This window comes from Oryzias latipes, chromosome 18, assembly GCF_053564925.1.
Source record: "Oryzias latipes strain Hd-rR chromosome 18, Olatipes_Hd-rR_3.1".
NCBI lineage: Eukaryota > Metazoa > Chordata > Actinopteri > Beloniformes > Adrianichthyidae > Oryzias > Oryzias latipes.
In genome coordinates, this window is record NC_136254.1 from 6,742,501 (window position 1) to 6,761,359 (window position 18,859).

General features: G+C 42.4%; 1 long non-coding RNA gene across 1 annotated transcript; it reads right to left on the bottom strand.

Moving 5' to 3' along the window:
• Positions 1-11,138: 11,138 nt before the first annotated feature.
• LOC144987403 (uncharacterized) lies at positions 11,139-12,362 on the bottom strand. The gene is made up of 3 exons (XR_013651284.1): positions 11,825-12,362; positions 11,392-11,755; positions 11,139-11,291 (listed from the first exon to the last, which is right to left on the bottom strand). It is a non-coding gene; the product is annotated as an uncharacterized LOC144987403 (long non-coding RNA).
• Between the last annotated feature and the right edge of the window lie 6,497 nt (positions 12,363-18,859).

Here is an 18,859-nt window from a genome sequence, read left to right on the forward strand (position 1 = left end):
TTGTCAACATCGACTGTGCCCATTTCTTTCATCAGTCCTATGAGGTTCTCTGGAACAGTTGGCCCTGAGCAGGGACTGCTGAACAGAACAGTAGCCCCCAGAAGAACCTGGTCTATTTTTTTCTAAAGTAGATGAGCATGCCAATAGTCCAAAAATGTGCATCCCCAGTTTCTAGTGTGGGAATTCTGCAAAGAAATGTAAAATAAATTGACATCACCATTTAGAGACATGTCTACATTTTTTTCCATACCCTATAATGTACTTACTGCTTTTTGCACAGGTCCTTGGCATTCCTCATGATGTGACTTAAACATTGATGGAGAATTGGCAGGTCAAATTGGTCGCTGGAATATTGGCCAGTGACCAGCTGATAGTACTAAGACTAAAGATCCTCCAGGGAACAGTGGCAAAAGGTCGTGGAAATGGAATGGAGTAGTACAAGAGAGCCATTACAGATGATCATGACAGGTCTCTTGTTTACCCAATGTCCATACAGTCTCACGAGGACAGTCTGAAAGGCCTGCAGAAAATATGTGACCGATGCGGTGGTGTGGCTACTGGCAGTGGGGATGAACCCTTGGATGGGTCTCTCACCACCAGTTCATACACATAGTATGGTGGACTTTGCATGCTTTCTTTTTTTTTTTTTTTTAATGTTGCCTGTTGCATCAAAGTAAACTATGTCCTCTTTGCATCTTCTGTAAAACAGTGTTTTCTTGGACCACAACATGATTCCTTTGGGGTGCAGCATCACTTTCTGCAAGACCTCAGTGTCAGTGCCTTGCTGGTTGTCAATAATTGTTTGGAGACTTGTGATCTATTAGGCAGAAGGAAAAGCCACATTCTATGAGTCCATGCTATACTCTTTAACATATTGCATCATCCCTGCATCCTGATTGTACCACAGTTGGTGGCAAAGTGATAATAGATTACTAGTATACGCTCCGGGGGTGCTTTGTTTTTAGTACGTTTGCGGTTGTCTTATGTGAAACTGCACCACAGACTGGCCTGCTTTTTGTCTCCAGGGTGTTGTGGCACACATTACCCCTTGAAAACCCTACCACTGCTTTCAAGCTGCTCTCATCAGTGACTGTCATAGCAGCATTAACAGGACAAGCCTCAAAATGACAATATGAACAACGGAAAAGAAGTTCCTTTGTCTTTAAAAGTAGGGTTTTTACATTGCGGGGTTTAAACCCAAAGCTGCAGTATGTATTTACCGACCTGAGACCTTTGGCTATGACATTGGTCCACTGCAGTCCATGGAAGCGCCTGACTGCATGCTTCTCAAATTTTGCCAGTCACTTTTACTGATTTAATAGAAACATGGTTGTGGTGGCAAGGGGTATTGGAAGGTGTCCAGGTCACTGGTGCTGGGTGCAGAGAAGCCAGACAAATCAAAGGTGTTCCCATTCTGACCCAGACTCGATAACAGAGATGTCTGTTACCAACATGTTATATTTTTTTTACACTGATTATTTGTGAAACAGATTATGACATTAAATTGAAAGTTGTATTGGAGTAACAACTACAGTGCCAACATGCGTGTCAAAACTTGTATAAAATGTTCAATTTCCAGTAAGACTTTACAGATGCACAGTTTTATGAGACAGTGTCAAGTACACTACAGGGTGAGGATTTGGATTCAGAATTAAGGCTCTCACCCAGGTTCGGTCCTGACTGTGGAATCACATCACTAGCCTGAAACGATTAGGCTAATTAGTGTTTCACATTAATGTCCGATTCAGTGCTGTAAAGGTAAAGTTTGAATGGCAACTCATGCTATCATCCATTGGTAAGTCTTCGTCTTCACTAGGTAGACATACCTATGGATAATGGCAAAGCAGTCATTTTCCCACTTATTTCTATTTTTCCATGATGCGTGTGCCATTCCCTGAGGGCCTCTTCTGTTTTATTGTTGCTCCCCTCAAAGTCATTTGTGACCATTGAAGGTTCCTGTTGAAAAATATTGATGCAGAATACAATGTAATGTCTAACTGTTATGAATATCAGACATTATGATGTTCTACAATCACCTTTGCATAATTGGTAGCAATTATAGCCATTTTCTTCCTGTTCATACAGGTGTTGGGCACTTGCGACTCCTTGTAAACATTTTTCCAGAACTCAGCTTCAGCGCTAACACTGTAGTCAGTGACTAACTCCAGGTTCTGTGAATTTAGCAATTGCTCCTGCGATTTTGTCCACACTTTTAGAAGTTTGCTGTGCCTTTTCAAATAAGTCAATGTGTTGCGTGCTTTGTTCAAATAGACAGCCACATTGTCATCTACATTATGCACAATATGACCAATAAAACAAATGGCCCACTATGTTCTACGGCTCCAAAGGGTGAAATATTGATGTTATACAAACCCTTCCAAATGTGGAAAGCATACAAAACCTGCAGGAACAATATGGTACATTGGCAATTTGTGTCAATAGCGAAAAATATAAATTAGGTTTTGACAGTAACAGGATCCTCAAACCACACAAATAATCTTTGTAGATCAGTCTCTTTGTAGAAGACTAACACATCGGAACTTCTAATTCTTTTGAGCTGTACAACATATTGCACACACAATTAATAAGCTCTTACATATCCTCTCTAACATAGCTTTTACACGGCAGATTCATATTTCACACCAAGTAAATTATATTTGTTTTACTCACACAAATGTAATGGTGATGGAGGCAAATAAATAAAACTTCATTAAAAACAGCACTTACACTTTTCTTCTCATGATGAATTCAACGGAAAAACTAAAGTCCTGCAAAACAAGAATCCAAGAATTTTGATATTCTCTCACTAATCTAGGCAATACTAAAGTGGTGGAGCTGAGAAACTGAGGTTATTCATGTAGAAGGTCCCAATTTTCTCTCAAGCCACACCTTGTTGAATGACCAATATCTTTTGAATGAAGCTTGATAAGTAGTGATGAGTGGTTTGTTTCCAAATTACAATTGTCAAAACAATTCAGAAAAATATAATCGAGAAGAATGGGAGAGGAAAATATGACAAAAAAACTGATCATAAACTCCAAACGTATGATGTTGGTGAACCTCATTACCGACAATAATCCAGTGAAAGTTTTGCTTCACATTTTAAAGTAGCATTTTGGATGGTTGACATGCAATACTTAGATTATAAAGGTGGGATCCTGAATTGGACTATAATGTCAACAACTCTAATTTCCTCAAGTATTTTTCTTCAAACTTGCTGTGATGTTAGTAAACATAATTGCCAACAATAATCCAGTGAAAATTTTCATTTACCTTAAAATGAAGTGACTTTAGAAAGATTTTAGAGGGCATGATCAGATGTGCCCATTTAGTAAAGTTAACTGGATTTACCTATCCAGGGGCCTCATTTATAAACGTTGCGTACGCACAAAAGAAGGCGTACGCCACTCTCTACGCAATAGTTGAGATTTATAAAAAGCAAACTTGACGGGAAAATGTGCGGTCCTCCACGCAAGCTCTGACCCAGGCGTACGCACAAAAACGGGTGAAATGAGAAATGGCGACACCGTCGGCAGATGGAAGAAACACGTGAAAGTGACAGTGTGTGCCAAATCGTGCTGGCATGTGCTGTGCTACACAACGTGGCACAGCTTAAAAACGTGCCTCTACCCCCTGGCGCTGATTGCTGTGTTGGCCCCGACCCTGAACCCCATCCCCACGCATTTGAGCCATTTGCTGCTGCTTTGCGCCAGCGTTTGGAAGTGATGCGTCGCTTATAAAGAAAAAGAGGTGTGGAAAATATTATTTATTTAAGAATTCCCTCATCGTGCAGTTTATTTCAGTCAGGGCGATCTTGATTTCGCCCAACTCCTTGGCCACCTCTCTGATTGAACTACTGACTTCCCTCTGCATTTCAAGGACTGCATCGGTGAGGACACGCCCACTGCTGGAGGGTTGAGAGCCGCGTGCCGTGGAGACGCTGGGGCCAGACGGCTGCTCAGCTGCAGCATCGTAACCACTGGCCCCGCTGGAACACCCAGCAACTAAAATAAAATTGTTCTATGTTAATAATCTGTAATTGTGTAGCCTGCATACATGTGACTTGACTGCATTCATTTGAATTATTTCTCTTACCTGTGTCAGCCTGACCCTGGCGCGTCGGCGTCCCCTCCGTCTCAGTCAGGTGACTGAGGCGGAGGAGGACGCCGATAAGGGGGACTTAATAGGGATTCCCCAATAATAGCGGCCAGTTTCTCATCAAGAGGGGTCAGCTCCGGTCCACCCCCCCCCCCCCCCCCACGTGGCGGAGACACTCTGCCGATGCAGCGATAGACGTTTTTTTGCCTCGACTTTGTTGTCCGATCATTTCTTTCATTTCTTTTTTATTTCGGCCACGGTCCGAGGTTGTGAGGCTACAGCATTTACGGCGTCTGCCACCGTTTGCCACTCACGTGCCTTTTTGGCATTAGTAATGCCCACACTGTGCCCTCCAAACAACACTATTATCCTCTTTTCCACCTCGCCAACGATAACTTCTACTTCACATTGAGTGAAGTTACGTTTTTTTGATTTCCTCTCTGTGTTTGCCATGATTTAGCTAGCCATGAATATTCATTTGTGGGCGTTTCACGGACTATTTATGGACAACTATGGGCGTGTCATGAAGCCGCAAAAAGCTGCGCTGCATTTAGAATCGGTTGTGATTTATAAAGGGAAAGATGCGTAGGATGTGCGTGCGCACGGTTTTATAAATCCGAATATTTCTGTGCGTACGCACGTCCTATGTTTCATCCGTACGCCACTTCTGACGCAAATCCTACGCAAAGTTTTATAAATGAGGCCCCAGGTCATTGGAAGGGGCATAAAGAGAGCTCTCCAATGACATAAAGATCATCCAGATAGCTCAAAGAATGAGAAAGGTATGCCACTTTAAAGTGTGCAAATTCTGTCCGATGAATCTGCTCGAAGAAACAGCAAAGTTGTACAATTTTGGTGACCAAAAACAAAGACGAGAGGATTCAAAGTGTCATACCTTTCTCATTCTTTGTCTGATTCAAGAAAGGGAGGAATCATTGAAAAGCTAGTGAGCTGTCAAATCTATATTTATTTCCAAATGATCGCATAAACATAACTTTTTTTCAATGTTTTTTACTTGTCCTGATCAACAGCTGGGCAAACAGATGAGAGCTGAAGGCGTCTTGTGTTGGACATATTTTACTTTACCAACAGGGATTAAGAATATTCAGACAGACCAGAGGTTGTCTGAATAAACCCCTTTTGTAATCTAAGACTAACGTTTTTCATTTTAATCAAATTTGAAAATCTTTGTGCTCAACGAATGTAATCGTTCCATGTCTGGTCCATTTTGGTCTCTCTTTTCAACAGACGTATCATGTCATTCTTCTTGGCAATAATTCGTTTTTTACATTTTATGTCCTGGTTAAGGTATTTCACTTGTTGCACACTGCTTGATTTCAATTTCCCCTGCAAAGCCTTTACAGAATCATGACATTTCTTTTTCATGTTAGATTTGGTCTTCATTACAAATGCAAGTCTCTTTTTAATTGTTTTGCACCTAGGAGTTAAGGGGGTTCTCTGTGATGTTCTCACATGACGGAGTGGAGCTAGTGCATGGTTCTTCCTCAGCAGTGACCTCAAACAGTTAGAGGGGACGAACTCATTACAGCTGGAGATGAGACCTCCTCAAACTGAGACGTAGATAGATGTGGGACCTCTGGTGAAGGCTGAGCTACGGTGTGCAAAGGAAATACTTGGTTACACACATCCTGAAATTGCTGCTTGTCACTTTCACGGCTAAAATTTGTGTATTTTCGGATTGTTTTTTTCAACAATTTATGAATGTAACTTGAGTTCACATGGTAATTTGTTGCTACGGTTTTGGATATTTCCTGACTGGTGCGAGAAACTGAACGTTTTTGCTGAAAGTAAATGTGTAAAACATGCCCATTCCTCAATGGTGGAGCATCTGGGATGTTGCCATACTTCTCAGCAGTAAAGTCAACTACTGCCCCAGGCTTCTTTTGAGGCATCTGAAAGCACAGAAAATATTAAATGACCAAGTGGCAAAACCAATTTTACACAGAAATCAAATGAGAAAACACATGATGAATTAAGTAAAAAAAAAAAAATTACAGTTTAAAGAAATATAAAATTATAAAAATATAAAATATTTGTTTTTTTAGATGAATAAAAATGTGTTTAAAAAGCATTTACTCAGTTACATGTTCTCCTGTATGACTGTAAACAATGGTAAAAGCAAATCGCCTTGCTAGAAACCGACCACGTGACCGCGAGGCTCCAATCTAAACCTCTTTGAAAGCCTAAAATCAATCCACTTAAATCTCAGTAATCAAACGATAAAATAAAATTGAACCGCTGTTGATTCGTAAAAAAAAGTATTAAGTCAGTTCGAGCTGATTTTACATGATGATTATAGACAATACAAAGAATTAGGAAAGAGTATTGTGAGTCCTTTAACAAAGGACTTTTCCATCATGGCAGAACCGGCGGACATTCACAACGCGGACTGCTTTGATAAATAAGGTATCGGCTGCTTTGTATTTTGTCATGAAATTTGGAGGAGATGAAGAAAACACATCTACAATGATGGCAATGAGAAAATTAAATCGGTAAATACTCACCTTAAATGTAGCAAAAGTGGATTTTTCGGTAGTTCTACTGCACTTCCAAATAAAAAATGGGACGGACGTCAAAGACAAATATGTCGACTGTTTTTGAAAAGATTTGTCCAACTTAGACAACCTCCCGAGAAACAGAGTGATCGCTGCAACCGCACGCGTAGTCAAGCTCGCTGTTGTGGCACAGAGTTCCGCCGGAAGCGCTGCGCATAGGCGCCTCCCTACATTTACGTGGAGTATCTTCATTTCTGTTTTTCTTTTCCATGAGATGCTCAACAACACACCAAACCCTCTTGTCAGTGTTAAAGCTTATATTTCAAATGAAACACGTTATTTCTGGTATTATAGAATGCAATATAAATGAATACATTTGTATATCAAATGACAATATATGGCTTGCACTAGCTCTCATTAGATTTGAGCACAGTACATGTTATTTGATACTGGGTTACTGTGAAATCTGTGAGATATTAGCGCTTTGTACCATCTTTTCAGCTCGCTGAGCTTATGTACTGTAAACTATGATGGAAACGCGCATGCAAAAAGTCTGACGGCTAGCGAGACCACACTTCCAAAGATGTCGGCCCATTTGACGTGGCCATAGTAGTACATTTATAACACACATTCAAACAGGAATTGTGTTAGCATTTTGTGAACAAAGCAGCTCTGTGCTATCAGATTATATTTAAGGAGAACCCACATCAACACATAGCTTAGGCTAAACCTAGCTTTGTATGACCGAACAAAAAACCTGCACATTTTGACCATGTAAAACAAAATGCAGAATCACGATCGTATTTGTACATCAAAACCTTTCATTCACCATCTCCATAGTAATCAAACGATCACTTTTCAATATTGTGATGACCGAACTATGGCACCTTAGCTAATATGTGAACATGTGCTAAATGGTAAATTAAGGGGAAAGCAAGACGTTCTCCTCGAAATGCACAAAACACTTACGATACATTTATTAAACTATTTTTGAACTTTTTGTCTCACCTCACAACAAAGTTCCACTGCTCATAAAACCTCAAAGTTCTGGCACTGAAATGCGTGCTGAGACAAGTTCTGTTGTGACTGGACGTGCCCCAACATGGCTCTGCCGTTCACTCCAGCCCCACCCTACCACACCCAGACAATAGTGATTAATTTAAAAAAAAAAAAAATTTTTAAATGCTCCTCCCTATCCTCCTGTCGGGTCTCACCTGCCTGGGCTTTGTTGACATGGGAGTAAACATAAAACTTAAGATGTCACCAGTCTCGATTCTTCAACGCTTCCGGTTCAGCTGCCAAACGCTTCTTGGAGTCGGCCTTTCCTGGTACACAACAAGATGTGATAAATGTACTCATCTGACTTTCCACAGTCTTCACTTCTGTTTGCGTCCAAGGATGTTTCTTCTTTTTGTCGGATTTACTTTCGGCATAGCACACAAAATTTAGAAATTTAAATTTTTGGTTTTTCGAGGACAACTGTCAGATTTCGTTACCTCAAAAACAATATTGATTTTTAGATATTGATAATCAGAGGTTCTCTGAATTTACAGCAAAATGTCATAGCAATGTTTCACAAAAGATTATTTATTTACCAACATATGCATTAGTTAACCATTTTAAGACTTTTTATTTTATATTGTTTAATTTCCCTTCATATTCCTTATTTTCATCATATGGAAATCTCTGGTCCTGTAGAGCTACTGCCTTTGTTTGTTTTTTTGCTTTTCTGCCTTAACAACCTAGTTTCCAGATTCAGGTGTGTTTGGCAAGTCAGATCCTGAAGGATAATAATTAATGAAAGAATGTAATCATGGAATTAAAACTTAAGTGAAAATTTCCTCTTTTGGCAAGCAGTAATGATGATTTCACATCCGTTCTTACTTGAAGAGGATTTTTCTGCTCCCAACTCGTCAGGCATATAACTGGGTGGTTAATTATTCCTGGATGTTGTAGAGTCACATGTTGAGTCGCAGATTTGTTCATTTGAAGGATTACTGACATTTAGCAAATCAAACCCTTGAAGTCTTTCCTGTGCAGGTGGTCTGTAGCTGCTCTCACTGTCAGCATCACTTTCTGACGTGGTATCTGCAATATAACAATCTAAACTTCCTCAAGTGGAGTCAAAAAGGTGATCAGTATCCTCCAAATTCAGGTCAGATTAAGAGTGACAGTGTATCCTAATGTTCTATGGAGTCCACTGCTGGCGGAGCCTGAGAAATAGGGCTGTCCAGTGGTTTCTTGACATAAAAGTGGAAATATTTTATAACCTTTTATCTACATGTAGCTCTATGCTACCAAAACTATGCAACAATAAATGTATATATTTTCAGAAAATGGTATTACCACAATTTCATAAGTAAAGTAATAAAAAGCAATTCATTCCAAATATTATAATCTACATTCTTTTTTGAAACTACACATTTCACAGTACCTGTGGGATATTGTGACCGACTGGGTGGATGTAAACATGCGTGTTTGTTTCACTTGAGGATTTTGGGGATGGGGCGGTAATGGGTTTTTTTTTGTATTTTTTTTTTTTTTTTATTCAATGGTCTCCAGGCAAAATATGAAATATCTTTAACCAATTGTGGACAGTGTTTATTCAAACCAAAAATGACCTGTGAAGGAGGTATAAAAGTGGTTTCCTCTGCTTTCTGTTTCCACCGCTCAACATCCACTCTGTATCTGTGGTCAGATGAGATGGGAACGTTGTTTTGAGGAAACTGGAGATTCTAAACAGGACTGTAAATTAGGTTGGTTCATTCCCCCTCAGTTTCCTGCACACAAATGAATGAATAATGAATCTGAGACAAAACTTAGCTTCAGTGAAGATTTACTCCGCACAAGAGGCACAAATTTGTACGAAGGGTTACAGACAGATGAACAGGGTTGCTGCATCAAAGTCCGAACAAAGAAAACAGGAAAATGGGCTTGGTATATAAACCCTGCATTTGCATATTCAGGAGATCACCCGATGGACAGTGGTGTGAAAAACCCACCCACAAGTTGTTGCAGGCTAGATGTTTGAAGGTCAGGTAGCTCCAAGTGTCAGATTTCTCTGAGGTTATCAGACATTTGCCAGTGTGCATACACCAGCACACACAAAGATGAAAGGGGAGGATGCTGGAGGAATGTTACGAGACAATAGTCTTGGTTGTGCTTTCTTCAAATGTAATATAATTTTGAGATGATAATACATAGTGAATCAAGTTTAAACCATTAGTGCAATAAAAAGTAAGTTGGTGTAATAAAAGTAAAAGGGAGTTTCTAACTTTTCTGTTTCTAATTATTCCTACCATACCCCCCTGTTTATCATATCAAAATTATATATGAAAAGTCAGCAGAACTCTTTTCATCATCAACCATATACCATTTCACGAAGATTTTCAGTATAGGCATCGAAAACAAATGCACAAGAATACATATCAACGTGAATAAATGAACATAACAGAGGCGGTAGGTGAAGCTTTCTTCAAATAATCATGTAATTCATCAGAGTTTTCATGGTCCTTTGGTGTGTGTGTAGGCCACTACTCAAGACCTTCTATGAGACTGTCGTTGCATCAGCAACTTTCTATGCTGTGGTCTGCTGGTGTGAAGGAATCAATGAAAGGGACAAAAAGAAGCTGGACAAGCTGGTGAAGAGAGCTAGCTTTGTCCTGGGCTGTCCGCTGGACTCTGTAGGTGAGAGGAGGATGCTGACCAAGCTGTCCAGCATCCGGAACAACCCCTCCCACCCTCTGTATGCGACGGTGAGGACTATGAGCAGCTCAATTAGCCAGAGACTGCTACACCCCCAGTGCAAAAAAAGAGCGTTACCGGAGGTCCTTCATCCCAACAGCAGTCAGATTATTCAACAACACGGTCTAGGACTGTTGAAAACCGCTGCTGCTATTTAATCCGTTATTTATGACCTGTACTTTTACTTCCACCTTGTATTATTTTTTATTCTTACCCATTGCTACTTTGTTTTTCGTACTTTTCCAACTGCTATTTTTTCTTGTTTTTGGCAGCTGTGACAACCCAATTCCCCCCCCGGGGATCAATAAAGTCCTATCCAATTTATCTTATCTTATGAGATTCAGGCAGAAAAGCAGAAAAAGTGGGCAAAATAAATGGTTTATGAAAAACGCATTCAAAGGGAGACTGACCTGTCACAGAACTTTGTGTGGTCTTTATGGTTAATCTAACCGAATCTAAACACAGAGGCCAAGATTTTCCTGAGTCAGCCACGACCTTTGCTAATAGTTAGCCACATGCAACTTATGTTTAATGCCAAGAGAAGTCAACTTGGTTTTGACACTCTGCTGTGAAATGTGTGCCATTATCGGAGTAAATGATCTGAGGAAAACCAAAACGAGGAAATATCGCAGACTGCAGGACTTTCCACGTAAAGTCTGCACTTGCTGAAGCAGTGGGATGGATTTCTGTCCACCTACTGAATGCACAAACAATTACTAGACAATATTAAAAATTGTGAGATCTGTTCAGTTCAATGTAGTCCAGGTGAATGTGTTGAAAAGGCTCAGTTGGCTGAGGAAAAGAACTGAGTCGCGTTTTTCCAGCGGGGCCAGTGGTTACGATGCTGCAGCTGAGCAGCCGTCTGGACCCAGCGTCTCCACGGCACGCGGCTCTCAACCCTCCAGCAGTGGACGTGTCCTCACCGATGCAGTCCTTGAAATGCAGAGGGAAGTCATTACGTCAATCAGAGAGGTGGCCAAGGAGATAAACTGCACGATGAGGGGATTCTTGAATAAATACTAATTTTCCACACCTTTTGTTGTTCTTTACAAGCGACTCATCACTTCCAAGCGCTGGCGCACAGCAGCAGCATTTGGCTCAAATGCGTGGGGATGGGGTTCAGGGTCTGGGCCAACACAGCAATCGGCACCAGGAGGTAGAGGCAGGTTTTTGTAGCACAGCACATGCCAGCACGATTTGGCACACCTTTCCAGGCGTGTACAATAACCTCCCTCCAGTGCAGTCCAGGCAGCGCCATCTGCCCTTAAACAGGCCGATGGTGCGCTCCACCATAGCGCGAGCTCGGCTGTGGCACATGTTGTAGTGCCTTTCCTCTGCACTATGTGGGTTGAGGAAAGGCGTAAGCAGCCACTGTTTGAGGGGATATCCACTTTCCCCTGCAAGGATAGTGAAAGGGTTAAGACATTGAAGTACATTAAAATGTGAATGTCTATAATAAAACATACCTAGAAGCCAGCCATCACGTATAGCACCAGCCTCGAGTCTGCGTCCAACACTGCTGTGTCTTAAAATAAATGAGTCATGGGTTAACCCAGGCCACCGAGCTACGACGTTAGTGAGCAACATGTCTGCATCACAAATAATTTGGACATTGATAGAATGAAAATGCTTTCTATTAATGAAAGTATTTTCATTAACGTTCGGTGCCCTTATGGCAACATGAGTGCAGTCAATAGCACCAATGACATTTGGGAAACCAGACATGGCTGCAAATTGAGCTTTCTTGTTTGCCTGTTCACCCGCCGTGTATGGAAACTTTGTGGTATCACGGGACAAAGCTTTTATGCCTTTTAACACGTCAGGCATTACCCGGCTTAGGGTAGGCTGAGATATTCCTGACCTGTCAGCCAATTCCCTCTGAAAAGTGCCAGTCGCCAGGAATCCTAGTGTTTTTAGGACTTGAAGTGGGACTGGCACGGTGTGGTTCCTCCAGGTGCTCCTCTGTAACGCCGGGCCCAAAAGCCCGCAGAGGTCCAATAGGACGGCTCGAAGAAGTCGGAACCGGCTCATAAGCCACTCGTCCTCGTTTGCCAGCAAGTCTTCTTGCTGTCTAAAGATGCATTCACTCCGAATTCTTCCATTTGCCACATCTTCTAAGAGCGCAAGATCGGCCTGTGCGTCATTACGCATTGTGATGGGGCATTTTATTTCCCTCCATTTAATTACATCTGACAAGCTACAGATGTCGGTAATAATCGACGTGGAAATGGGAAATTTTGTTCTGCGCAAATGTAATTTCTTGTTGGTTTCTGAATGGTTGAGACATACGCCATACATTGTTTTATCAAAAATAAAACAAACTAAAGGCATATATGCATGAATACCATAATTCCGTAGCTTATGAAGTAATGTTTTACTATGAAAACAACTTTCCCCAGTGGACAATTAATACGCCTGCCTGCCTGCCTGCCCCTCCAAATATGAATGAATGAAAACTTTATTAATCCCAACAAGGAGAAACTCAGTTCCAGTACATCTCGATGAAGGTCAGACAAACAGCAACACAGAATACACACACATCTCGAGAGGTTACTGAGGTCAATGCCGCCGAGCGCCTTAGATGACCTGCGCCGGCGCACCTTTGTATAGCATGCAGATGGACCACGAAGAGGGCCGGGGTTGGGTTTGGTGACAAAAAAAAGTCGTATCCCTACACTGCGTACAATGTGTTGATACAAGAAAAAAACTACACCGTTTAAACACAAAATAGCACATATTCAGACAAAGACGCAGTACATGAGGCTCAGGGGGGGGAACGGTGGTGGACGGGAGTGGGGGGCCCCCCATGAGTCTGTCCGTCATGTGTTCATTTGAATTTCTGTTGTAATTTTTGCTTGATTCTTTTGTTTTTTTCACTGCTGATCGATCAAACGGATGTTCCTGTAGGCCAGGGGTCGGGAACCTATGGCTCGCGAGCCATATATGGCTCTTTTGATGGTCACATGTGGCTCGCAGACAAATCTTTAATTATAGTTTTTTTTTTTTTTTCATTAGACCAGTCCTTCTCGGGCGCGATGCGATGCCAGAGGCGCGCAGTAGTAGCAGTGCTTAGAGAGAGAAATCTGCGCCAGCGCTATCAGTTACTATTATCTATTATTTCACAGTTTGTACCAGCTGGAAACTTGTGAATTGACGTGCCTAAAACTGCGCGCTCCCGTCTCTGAGAAAGAGCGCGCAGTAGCGGGGACGGGACGTTAGAGGAAGAAAGCAGAGGGGGGGGGCTGAGGTGTTGTGGGGACAGGCAGCAGGTGAATCGCGCAGGGATTGTAAAAACGTAAAACCCGCTGCCTGTCACTCACTGCAGCGTGTGAGTGTGTGTTTGGCTCCCCGTCTGCATGTGAGCAGTCTTTCTCACATCTACAGAACATTCAGACCTACGATGACGTTTAAAGTCTCAACGCCTGCACGAAGCAGAAACTCACCACGTATCAACCAGACTAGACCACCATCAGCAAAACTACCACGAGAAATACTCATTTATCAGCAACAGCATAACAATGTTATTAAAAAGAATCCACAGACTTATTGTACTTTAAAAATGTTGAAATTAAATCAAATGCACACATTCATTTGTATATTTAGTTTTAAACAAATTGTCGCGGACTGAGTTGGATGGCTGTTGGGCCGCGTTAAAAGTTCTGGAGTTCATTGAACGCGTCAAGCAGAGATCTGATTGGCCCTCAGTTCTGTCGCTCAGCCTGTTGTTAGGTAGTTTGGACCAATGGGGTTCAGCTATGGGCCGAATAAGGGAAATGGGAGGGGCTGGAGCGGGAGCAGGTGAATATAAAGTTGGGAGAAGCGCTCTCGTCTCGGCGGGAGAGATTCAGGAGTTGCTGAATTAATTGAACGGCGTTTGTTGCGGTCTGCAGTAATCGGAATAAAGAACTTTAAAAGAGGTTAAGTCTCCGTGCCTCAGTGTGGGGAAGGGACACTACATTATTGTATGGCTCTTTCGAAATTACATTTCAAAATATGTGGCATTTATGGCTCTCTTGGCCAAAAAGGTTCCCGACCCCTGCTGTAGGCTGTTAATTGTAAGACTTGCTTTGTGAAGTCTTCATGTTATTTATGAGAGGCGGTATTGTCATTTCTCATTTCACCCGTTTTTGTGCGTACGCCTGGGTCAGAGCTTGCGTGAAGGACCGCATATTTTCCAGTCAAGTTTGCGTCTTATAAATATCAAATATTGCATAGAGTGGCGTACGCCTTCTTTTGTGCGTATGCAACGTTTATAAATGAGGCCCCTGATCATTGGGGTCAGAAAGTCGGAAGGAAACATGTTTTACGGGCAGGGGAGGGGGATCAGAGGAGCGTCTGCTTTCTGATCCACACTGACGTTCCACGTGAAAAGTGCCTACAGCTGTAAAAATGAATGGCATCTTAAATAATCCTGTCAGGCGAGAGTGGAAGATATCTGTACGATCTCCACAGGGCAACCAATCATGTGCTGATAAGCCGTCACGCACAAGGTCACCACAATCCTCCCAAAATACACCAGAGGAACCAGATAAAGCAATGTGAGGGGCCACCCCAGTGAAGAGGGGTTTGAGATGATGAGGGAGCATTACTGCTGCAGCAGAAAGGCCAGAGAAATTAAAGAGGTTTGTTCATCTGACAGTTTTGCATGGTACCTATCCCATGCATGGTCCACGTGAGCATGAAAGTCAGTCAGGTCACAGGTGTTAAGAGTGACACACAGTCAACTGCATCACACACAGAGCATAGCAGACAACCAAGAAGTCTGTCTTTGTAGAGGGGAAGATAATGTGTGTCGTTAAGAGTCAGTCCGGTATTTGTGTGGAAAATATGAGAAAAACGAGCCCAAAATTCCTGCATATCCTCATCATCTCTGATTCGACAAGCCAAAATGGCATTAAAGTCAGAATGATTGGTATATTCAAAAAGAAACCTGTCAAGGCAGGAGTCAACAGCAAAGTCAAAGTAAGTGTCGGGTCGCTGAAACAAAACACCTCCCCTCATAGGTGAAAGGTTATTGCTCAGTTCATCATAAGCTGAGCCTAAGACGATTCTAAGAACCGTGCAAAGATCAGAAGGCGTAGGCTGTTATTCAGTTCTCATCCTAAGAATAGCCTGCTTAGTTTTATAAGGGTCATCCTTAGGAGAGGGGATGGCTTCTGCCACAGCTAGGGCTTCAGCTGGAGACCATGGCCTGGCCACATGCATCACAGGGTCTCGGCCCTGGAATCCTGCAAGGGGGTCAGGCATCTCAACCAGTGGGAAGGCCTGAGCGGAAGGGGGGAAAACAGGCTGTGTGTGGACAGAACACCGGTGTGAATCTTATTGTTTCCACTATCAGCCGCCTGTGCAGCTGCAGCTTGCAGAGATTCATATGAAGGGAGGATGGGTGGGGGTTGACTAGATAAAGAGCCTGAAGACAAGGTTGTAAGATCCGGATAAATCACAGAAATATCCGTAATGTGGGATTTAGGAGTTGATGTTACAAATGAGAGAGGATTGTCAGGCTTCAGAGGTTTAGGAGCAGAGGAGGGTGAGCCAAAGGGGGGGGTAACCTCCGTCATCTGAGTCTGATCATGTTTATTCATGAGGGAGGTGCTCCTTGACGCTGTGGAGGCCTGTTCCTCCAGGCGAGCAGAAAGTGCCCATCTGGAGTCTGTAATAGCAGCCCTTGACATGCTTGCAACCACATCTGAGTCATCACGAAGCTGCTTTTCAGCTTGATGTTTAATTTGAGCTGCCAGCCGTTTACGGGTGACATTAGAAGCTGTGGAGCACCACATCAAAGCACATTGGATCTCTGGATGGTCATCCCCATGTTTTTTGCGGCCATTTCTGCGCATATGTGAAAGGATCAATACGAGACCCGTGATCCTTATGAATAGCTTTACGGACGTGAGTAATATGTCTCCATTCCTTTTTAGTGAGATTATGTGAATGAGCCCCCCCCCCACCCCCCACCCCCATCTTTTTGAGGTTTATGATTGACGATCAGCCACAAACGCTCTCAGGAAATCATCGACCACGTCAAGCTTCTACAAAGACTTTTTCTTTGCGAACGTAGCTGTCCTGAGAACCAGCTTCTCAATTTCAATCACAAACCAGAGTTCCCACCCAGTACCCCGTTTTATGGACTCTCCAGCGCTGAATCTAATCAGCAGAAAAGCGCTTGGAGAATCAGCCAAGAAGCCTAATTATTTGTCAACTGAGTCACTGTATTTATTTTAGAATGAGGCATTAGTCAAAGTGAGCATACAGCACAGAAGCTGTCTAGGAAAGCACACTCAGAGACAAAACAAAACAAAAAATTTTACACAGGGCTTCCGCGAAGCTCCGTTTCACTGTTTTCACTTCGTTTTCCTTCCGCGAAGGATAAAATTCACTAACATTTCGCCTCATTTTATTTTCTCCATTCCCACCGCGAAGGGAAGGACCCTTCACACGCAGCCTCGCGTGCTGCTCACACTCCTTTTTTTATTTCACAGCCTCCGCGAGGGGTCGAACCGACACCGCGTGTCAAAATAACTTCTGTTTCCCACCGCGTGGGTTAATTCGTCCACAGCTCCGCGAGCTGATTTATTCTCTCTCCCTCCGCGAGTGGTTAAACCAATGACACCGCGTGTCAAAATAACTTCTGTTTCCCACCGCATGGGATGATGCGTCCACAGCACCGCATGCTTATTTATTCTTTTTCTTCCGACGACACCGCATGTCCTAATATAACTTCATGTAGTCGTAAAAGATTAATTATAGTTATACACCAAAGAGGAACTTCATGGACTGTTTTAGGTCATTATTACATTGTAATAATGATTACATTATTCACACAGTAAGCTACAGCCCATTTCACTAACTTTATATATGTATATGAATGAATGAATTTTTTTCTTTTTTAACTTCTTTTCAACAGCTAAGCAAACAGATAAGAAGTTGCTGAAATGATGCTGAAAGTGTGTTGTGTTGTGCCATATTTTACTTTTACAACAGGGGTTATGTATCTTGTGATACACCAGATGTATATTTAAAAAAAACCTCTTGTAATTTCAGCTAAACTATATTCATAATATATTTGTAAATATTTTTTGACCAGACGGGAAAGAAGACAGGGATGACAGATATGGGGGGGAGGAGAGGGGTGATTAGAGTAGCGAGGGTGATATGTGTCAGAAAGCAACAAGTTGCTGGAGCTTTATAATCACAACTGACAGGTTAAGATGCACGAAAAATCTAAAATGGGCGGGTCCAGTCCACACACAAACGGTACAAACACACCAGGGGGGTATTCCAGAAAGCAGGTTATGCTAGCTCCCACGGTAAGTTTGAGGCTAAAAAAGTGGACAACCACCGCTTCCGGTTCTAAAAACAGGTATGTTTCAGGGTATGCTTGGTTCCCATAGCAACTCATGCTCTGAACACAACCTGGTCTGGAGCAGGTTAAGTTGAAGATTAGTTTGTTTACGAAGCAGCATAGCATGTCCATTTGAAGAGCCATAGTGGACGAAGGAGCGAGGCTAATACGGAGTTTTTTCCGCCGTGAGAGGGTGTTCAGACCATATATCGATGTTTTATCTTTTCCAAATGATTATTTACTAGAGCATTATCGTTTTTCTAGAGACTCCTTAATTTATTTAACAAATCTTTTGAAGCCGTTCATATTGAACGTGACATATCTGGGAGCAACGCTGAGCACTGAGAACATTTTATGCATCGCCCTTCGTTGTTTTTGCGACTGGAAGTTTTCTATACAGCGTGGGTGATGCAGAACATGTTGGAAAGGCAACTGTGTGTCGGGAAATTCAGACAGTATGTCTGGCGCTCAAACACCTCCTGGTATATTTTGTGCCGTTCCCGTTCCAAATTCCACCAGGGTACACATTGCTTTACATTCCTTATACAATGTCATGCATATAATGTGATGTAAATTAAACAATATAACTGCCATTCTAGGACATTTCAATGGCTACTTACTAGGGGATAGGGGTATCCTTTCCTGAGATTCCTGATGACCCCTACCCTGAGCCTCAGTCTGGACCACAGGCACAATTTAACCTGGCACACAACAGAACACTGGTAAGGGTGGAGATGACCATAGGAATTCTGAGAGCCCGATTTCAGTGTCTACGTGGGCTCAGGCTCACACCAGAGGGGGCATGTGACATCATAGCTGCATGTGCCATACTGCACATCGCCACCATGAGAGGTGAGAGCCCCCCACCCCCCACACCTCTTGAAGAAGAGCCATTGGACCCTGCTGACCAAAGAGATGGCAGAGTGGTAGAGGACAAGGTCAACCTACATTACATCCAATAAAAAAAACATGACTCAAAGCTGATAGTTTCATTTCTTTTTTTGCTGTAGTGAAATAAAGTGACTTTATTGCCTAATCGTCCATTCAACAAATGACAGATTAAGTATTCACATGTGTCTCACCGTCAAATGATCCTCCAGCAATTCTTTTTCAAGGTCACATTTCCGTATTTTACGCTGGAGATAGACCTTGTACA